Here is an 8386-nt window from a genome sequence, read left to right on the forward strand (position 1 = left end):
AGAAAATATTGATGAAATAAAAATTATACGCATTCAGTTGTTGGCTATTTGTGTTATTAACCGTAAAAAATTGTTTTTAGGTCCAAGTCCGTAGCGTAAACTTGGCTCGTTCACGGGGCAGGTTAACGCAACGCTAGACCGACGCTTGACTGATGCTCAAAATAGTGTAAGAAAAGCCCCTATGAAGCAGCATGCGTATAAAATGACTTTAGGCGCGCCAGTTATAGTATCTCTGTTTGGAAAAACTGCGTAAACGTGCTGCATGCGTAAACGCACCACGGTGTGCCCTACACATTCGGGTTTAATGTCTTGCGTCAAGCGCCTTCTGATAAACAACAGTTTTTGTTTTGTTATCAGGCGCAAGATAAAGCGAATGAAGCTGAATAAAAATAGCGAAGCGAAGCCGGGACGCAGCAAAGGGGGTTTTTGGGGGTTGAAACCGCCCCAAAATCTCAGAGAATCTTTTTATAAAACATTTGGTTATTAATATTAGGGGGACGGATGAGCCACAAAATATTTAACTGTTCACACAGCCGCAAAACCTACCATTTTGAACCTTTTATCCTAAAAAATGTCTGGGGAGGGCCCCCACACCTCTCGCTTACCTTGGCGAGTTTTCTATACCCTACAGACCCGCCAGTATTAGCTGCGCCTATCCTTAATTCCTAGCTGCGCCCTTGAAGCGAAAGAAGAAATACAGCGGATGGTTTACCGACACGTAAACATACCACATATTATTTACCATGAGAAAATCATGGGTTTTCAATGACACATGAGAACAAACATCACAATAACTGAAAGACTGACCATGCGATTTGTTAATCATTATCACGAATGCAACACGACTTGGAAATTGAATACGTTTAAGCTCAAAAGGGCATATAATTTGGGATCATGGAATCTTCGGATTGAGAACTTCCTCATTTTTGAATTTACCTTTGAGTATAGTGGCGTGAATCACATTCATCACCAATTTTTTTAATGATCAAACACGTTCCGTTGGATAGTTATGGTTGGTTTAGGCTTCGAAAGATCATGAGCACAGAAACTACATTTTTCTGTAAATCGTGCCTTGGTAAGACAGGTACGTCCAAGGACTTAAAATATTCAGATAGATAGTTGGTTATTTCGTCTTCGTTTGTTACACATTTAAAAGATTCGAATCCATGCAGAGTACGAACTATTTGAATTTACCTCGTTTTAGTCATCCTCATCTTCGTTCTTGCTCGCTAAATCAACCATCTTTGATTCTTTTGGTGATCAATCATATTCTGGAACTCTTTGTTGATGAGCTCACTGAAACTAATTTGCAATCATTCCAAGGAAATGAGTTAAAACTACTCGATTCCTCGACAGGAACACGGGCATTACCGTTTGTCAACAATTGCTTGGAGATTTGTTTACAAACACGGTAGTGAAGTGTCAACTCAAGCTGGGCCATGGCTGGGCTTACAATCAGCTCAAATTAAATTTAAAAAATGTAATTTCAATTTAATTAATATTTTGAATATATTTAGTAATTAAAATGTTATATTGTTACTAAATTCAGTTATTAAAGTGGTAAAAACAAAACAAATTATTTAATTTGTAGTTTTGACCGACTTATCAATTGTTGTGTTACTATAACTCCTAAAAGCATGTCCATAGGAAAGAGATGATTTTTTTGTTATATATATATATATATCCCGCTATCTATTTTACATCCTTTCAAAGAGCGGTTTTTTGGCATCCAGTATAATGGTCCATAATTGTTAACTTTTCAGTGGTCTTTGCGTATTCTTATATGGCTCTTAGTACTGTGAGCGTAATTGTTTTTCGAAAATGTTCATATTATCAATATTCATTTTCATTAATTTTCTTTACACTCGATACACATTTTGGACTCCTTTCACTTTCGAAGTATTTTGACATCCTTTGTATATTTCCCTTCAAATTCCGTATTTTTTGGCATCCATCCGTATATTTTATTTTACATTAAGCGTAAATGTGCATCCTGCGATGTTGCCAGATCTAACAGGCATTTTTCATTATTTGAGTCATTTTTACTGTCATGCTAATGTCGTAATGAACATGGCAGAGTGTTTTCATTATCACTCTTTTTAATGTCGATGCCAAATGTAGCATCTTTTAAATCTCTCATGTGAAAGAACGATTTAGGTCATCACATCATTCCCATGTTTTTATTTTAATGCTATCTAGCCATTTCTGTGGAATGCTTCGGACGTCATTTTTGAAACAATTTTTCCTTTTTAAGCCTAATAATAGATGTCTTGCTCTAGTTGTTGACCGAATCCAAAACTCAGTTGTTTGTAATGAAGTTTTACAACTCAGGCATGATATCTTGTGACTTTCCGTAATGAATATACGTACCTATGTTGTCAAACGGTAAGTGACAATTGTCAGGTTCGAAACACAATATGGTATTGGTTGAGGCAGTAATTTATGAAATAAGAATAAGTTCTCTCTGCCGTACTTTCACGCAAGTGATCGCGTATGCACAATGAAGTTTTTTTTGGGATATGCATTTGTATGTCAACACATAAGTGGTGATGGATCGTTTTTACGGTATAAAGTGATCTTTGATAGGTTTGATACACGATATGGAACGGGTTTAATCGCTAATTTATGATATAACGAAATAAAAACAAGTTTCGTAGCCGTACATTCACACAAAGGATCGCTTATGCACAATGGACGTTAGTGGGATATACATTTCTACGTAAACAAATAAGTTTTGATGGATCGTTTTTACATGCCTCTTTCGTCTTTTGAAAATAACTGGGATTCAATCGACGAGTTTGTGAAAGTATAACGAAATTATTAAGGAGTTTATTTACCACAGTGGGACCACGGATAGAAAATTTGGTAAGTGATTAGGGGTAAGAGTAGGTAGATAACGGGGTTTAAACATCCAGAGAATGCCGTATTATTTTGTTGAGACATACTACGAAAATATACCGGGATAACGGGCCCTTTTACATCCCTCAATTATTAGAGGACGATGAGACTTCAGATTTCTTATAAGATCCTATAGCAATGGCATATGATAACTCACATGTGTCTAATGTAGCATTATAAAAAATTAATGTCAAAGAACCATGGAGCTGTCGCTTTGTTCTCATAAAACACCAAGCCATATTCACATGATTATTGCCTTTAAACTTGCAAAAAAAGTAAATTCCTCCTATAATATAAAATTTTCTGCATTTCCGTTGCATAATACTTTCTTGCAACATTATTACGTGTCTTGTTTTTAAATTCATCTTTGCTCAGCACGGTTAACACGAATAGTGTTCAGTTCATGACAACAATATCTATTTTAATAGTCAGCATTTTACAACCTTGAACATATTGCACACCCATATCGTTCTGGGAGTGTTAGTACAATTCTTAAAAAAACTAGCAGGTTTTATTCAATGATCTATTTTTCATGCTTGTATAACTACACCTCTATTTTCCTACAAAAAGTATAATATTGGAATTTATTACAGGACTGACTAAAAGGAACTATCGTTAGTGATTATTTTTCAATCTCTCCATGATTAATCTCAGACGAAATTCAAGCTTTACTAACATAGCATACTGTTCTGCCCTGTTGTATAACATTGTTGTATATACAACACCACAATATTCAAACCAGCTCTCGTCTCTTTGAGTAACAGTATTTTATCCTGAATCAAACTTTTATGAATGGGTTTAATGTTCGCAATGATTCATATTTGTGAAACTTTTCCCATGATCATTTTCTGGCTATTTATACTCATTAAATTTTATTAGAAACCATTGTAATGGCAATGAAATGTCTCTCAGTGACATAAAAATTTCTCAAACAGTAGACCTAACTTCATGATATCGCCCTGCCCTACCTGTATACACCTGAAACCCCATGTAAAAACTTATCCTAGTTACTTACCCTTGCCTTACTGCTGTTGAAGTATCTTGGCAATAAATTCTACATTGTACTGCTAAGACCTCTTGAAGACTTTCTGCAAATTTTCCACAGATTGGGCTTCCCACAGCTGGTTTGTGAGGTAAACATTTTAAAATACATGATATATTCACTTTTAACTTCTCATTGAGGTTGTATGAAAATTTAAAAATTTCTTATGGAATGCCCAGAAAAAAGATTATGTACATCTTTTTGAAACAATATATTATTCAAAAAACTTTCATAGAATACAATTGTGGCAACGGCTATTAAAATAATTTGAATCACTTGATTGTAAACTGCATTGACTTAAATGCATTCTCTACATTAAATGTGGCAACATCTATTAAAACAATTTCAGTCACTTGATTGTAAACTGCATAGACTTAAATGCATTCTCTACATAAAAAAAATAAACTACTATGAAAATTAAACACTTGAAAATACTTAATATTTCTTATAACAAGTAGCTCATTAAGCTAACTGTGAAAATTTACAAACTCTTCTTGCACACAGGAAAAACAAACACAATCTTGAAAATAATATAACATTTAAGCAACTTACACTAGAATACAAATATATTCTTAATGAAAACACTTTAAAATTTAAACCTTAGCCAAGAATCAAGTTTTTTGCCAAATCAGATTTACAAATGTTTACTTCTTTGAGTATGCATTCTGAATAAAAACTTTTATTTTAAGCCAAGATTTATTATGAAGAACATCTGGATTTTCCTTGATAAGTGCCTCACATTCTTTTCTTTTGGGTGCTATCTTTTTAATTATATGGTTCTTAAAATATTTATTGACAATATCTTTTTGCTCTTGTGTCCATGGAACGAGAATTCTTTTCCTCTTTCTTTCTACAAAAGTTAATGACGAGGAGAGTGGTTGTGGCTCAAGTATATTAGGTGCACCCATTGTGCTTTCACCATGACTGAAACTCTCCTCTGTCTCATAAAAGTCAGCTGAAAAATCATCATCAGCATTTTCATTACTGTTGCCCTGTAGAGGCAATTCCTCCTCTAAATTAATATCTATTTCATCCAAATTCTTTCCCTTGAAGTCTGCAGCCTCGCCCTTTTCCATTAAAAGTAAAATCTTGGAAATTTTTGCTGTTTGATAGACATCATCAGGCAGTCTGTAGGACTGTTTATGTATGCCCGCTGTGTGGCCCATGAAAGTTGCGAGTTGTTCAATATCATTATCAGTCATATTGAAAATCTGTGAAATAGTTGCTAGGTGTTTCCTAAGTCTGGTAGATGTAATAGCCTTTGGATTTGCTGCTCTACATGCTTTTGCATATTTCTCAAGTGTTTTGTAACCACATAGAGTTGTTTTAAGGTGGGGCTTTCCAAATAAAAACGGGTTTTCATCGCCAACAAAATTTGACCTTACGCTGAGCAAAAGTTTAATGTGTTCTTGAACATGCAAACTAGACAATACGGGCACCCCCCTATTCCTTTTACCTCTAATTATGATACGCTTGAACCGTTTCATCAAAACCTTCTCAGTCAGTGATATTGCAGAATCGAATTCCTCATAGTTTTGGCAAATACTTTCCGACATTTCATACACATGAAGTAATATTCTCTGAAGTTCGCCTGCACGCTTCCTATTTAGCAACAGAACTCTACAATATATTGTTTCAGGCAATTCAAAGCAGTTTCATCTGTTTTGTCTAACATAAGATTTGATGCAGCATTATTTGTTCTTATGGTTAAATGATTTTTTAACAACTTTAGGTCACTAGCAAGTGGAATCAATTTAACCTTGTTCCATCTTTTTATGCATAAATCATCTGCTGCATGGTTAGATATGTCATACTTCCAATTTGCTGTCAAAAGTTGAATCATAGTTTTTAAATCTGCTTCTGCCTCTGCTGACTGAACATTTGCATACCATCCCTTTTTCTTTAAAGCAAACATAATTGCAATATCACAGCATTGTTTGAGGGAAGTTCCCATATTCATTGCATAGGTAGGAGATTCAAAACAATCCTTATTACTATCATATCTAGCTACATTTTTTGTTGCCTCAACTATTGCATCATAATATTGTGGCTGAAGTGCTTGAAATAAATTTTTGACGATGGGTTCAATTTTCCTGATCTCAATCAGTAACTTTGCGAGCTCACGCATTTTCCTTGAGGTAACATTAACAAAATGTTTTTCTCTATGTATATTCAAATATCGAGCCCCAAAGGCACAAATCAGAGCATCTTTTATGGCCACTAGTGATATTTTGTCGGGTCTCATACTTGGAAAAACTTCATCATGTAATTTAGGATCTACTCTGAAGTTTTTTATCAAATAATTTTGAGCATTAATTTGAGTAGTTGATCTAATGCTACCATTACTTGGATTCTCCACACAATGTTTTATATGTCTCCAAAGTTTTCTACGTGCATAAAAACCCAAGCAATCTGAACAGGGTAAGTAAAAGTCCGAATCCCTAACTCGACTAGACTTTTTCATTGTCGTAACACATTCTGTAGAATTTTGTAAATAGTTTCCTTTTTTACGAAGAGAACATAAAAATTGCCTCCGTTCCCTACTTTTAGCAGGCACTGAAAAAACCTTTTGAACTTCTAATTCTAATGGATGATTTCTTTTTAAATGTCTTGCAAAATTAAACACATATGTATCGCAGTAGTAGCAGAGATCTTGATTACGTACTCTGTTTCCGTGTTGTGTAAACACCTTTTTGTTTTGTGATCCCGCTGGATTATATGCTAAAACCATAGTATTCTCATACACATCATTTCTAGATGGTTGAACATTCATAATGGTGTCAGCAGGGAAAGGCACTGCTCTTGAAGTATTGACATCAATCTGAAAAATAATATGAAAACCACTTAGGGAAATGTTCACGTCTAAATTGAGGGAAATTTAGAAAATTGTAGAGTCATGTTAATACAAATTACCTTGCCACCAAGGCTGACATCTGAATCTGAGTCATGTTCACTCAAGCTATCAGGCACAAATTCAGTATCGGATCCAGAAGGAGTTGAGCCAAGGGAAAATAATGCATCTTCCTAAATATAATATTATTTTTCTATGAAATAATATCAATCAGGACCTTAAATTTTCTTAAATAGGCAAAGAAGTTTGTACAAACCTCATCATGCTCCTCATGTTCACCGATGTCATTTTCATCATTGGAGCTTTGTAAAGTTCCTTCATTGGACCCAACAGAAGTAGCTGTCAAACGATTCTCATTATGACACTAGAAATAATTATTAGGTGTAAACAAAGATACTGAGAGCAATGTCTAAACAAAAAAGATTTTTGACATATTTTGTTATAACAGTCTCCATCAAGGTGATGTACAAGATCATCCTTCCAAGGTTCCAGTACCATTTGAACATTTTAAATGCTTTATCATACATTCATACTTTATTGCACCGCGATTTCCAGATTTTTCAGCGATAGGGATTTACCTTTCTCTTTAAAATGTAGAAGACAGCATATCAACCGAGGAATTCCTCAGAAAATTAAAATAAACTTAAATATAAATTAAATAAACAACGGGAAACTAAGGTTTAGGTACTCATTATAAAATTTGGCAAAATAGTTAATCAAAATATAAATTTTAATTGCAAGAGTTCCTTAAGTGCTACTTACTAGGTATGGATTTTCCCGCAACGACTGGACTGAAAGTTAAACAATTGTGTAACATTAAAATAAGGTTGATGGATTCATTATTTTTTAAACTCATTTATTTAAACATTACGAAAGGGTGGTTGACTAATACCAATAACTGTGGAAATTGCGAAGTACAACGTTTAACTGAATTTTAACGTTTAACTTAACGCTTCTTCCTCAGTCTCTTTCACCTCTTCCATCTCCAACACCAATATCAACTTCTTAGATGTGGACATACACCTTTCAGATAATAACAAATTCAAAACATCGGTTCACATCAAAGCTACTTACAAACAACAATACCTTCACTACAGCAGCTGCCATCCACCACACACAAAACGTTCCATCCCTTATTCCCTCTCTGTCCGGGGACACAGAATCTGTAATAACCCCGAAGACCTTCAAAAATTCCTCTCCAAACTCCACACCTCTCTTCTTCACCGCGGCTACCCCGAAAAACTCTTGATGAACAAAATAAGAAAAAAACCGGCTATTCACAATAAACCCCGCGCAGACAAACATTGCTCTCCTTCTCTGCTCACAACCTACTTCCCTGGTGCTCATTTGCTACAAAACGTATTGAAAGACCTGTACCCCATCCTTTCCAAACACAAGTCCACCTCTCAGATTTTCCCGTCCACTCCTCGGATAACATTTAAGAGACCGCCGAATTTTAACACCATATTTAAAGCCACCCGCCCTCTCCAAAAGTCGAAGTCAGTCACTATCTCCACACCCTCACCTTGCAATCGTCCCAGGTGTAAAACCTGCAAGATATTCTCTCCACCCCCTGCCTCTTTTCTCCCCAAGCT

The 8386-nt window shown here is 35.1% G+C and overlaps 1 long non-coding RNA gene across 1 annotated transcript; it reads right to left on the reverse strand.

The window, feature by feature from the left end:
• Positions 1 to 6458: 6458 nt before the first annotated feature.
• Positions 6459 to 7153, reverse strand: LOC124153732. The gene is made up of 3 exons (XR_006863747.1): positions 7048 to 7153; positions 6854 to 6964; positions 6459 to 6761 (listed from the first exon to the last, which is right to left on the reverse strand). It is a non-coding gene; the product is annotated as an uncharacterized LOC124153732 (long non-coding RNA).
• Between the last annotated feature and the right edge of the window lie 1233 nt (positions 7154 to 8386).

This window comes from Ischnura elegans, chromosome 1 (assembly GCF_921293095.1).
Source record: "Ischnura elegans chromosome 1, ioIscEleg1.1, whole genome shotgun sequence".
NCBI classification, from domain to species: domain Eukaryota; kingdom Metazoa; phylum Arthropoda; class Insecta; order Odonata; family Coenagrionidae; genus Ischnura; species Ischnura elegans.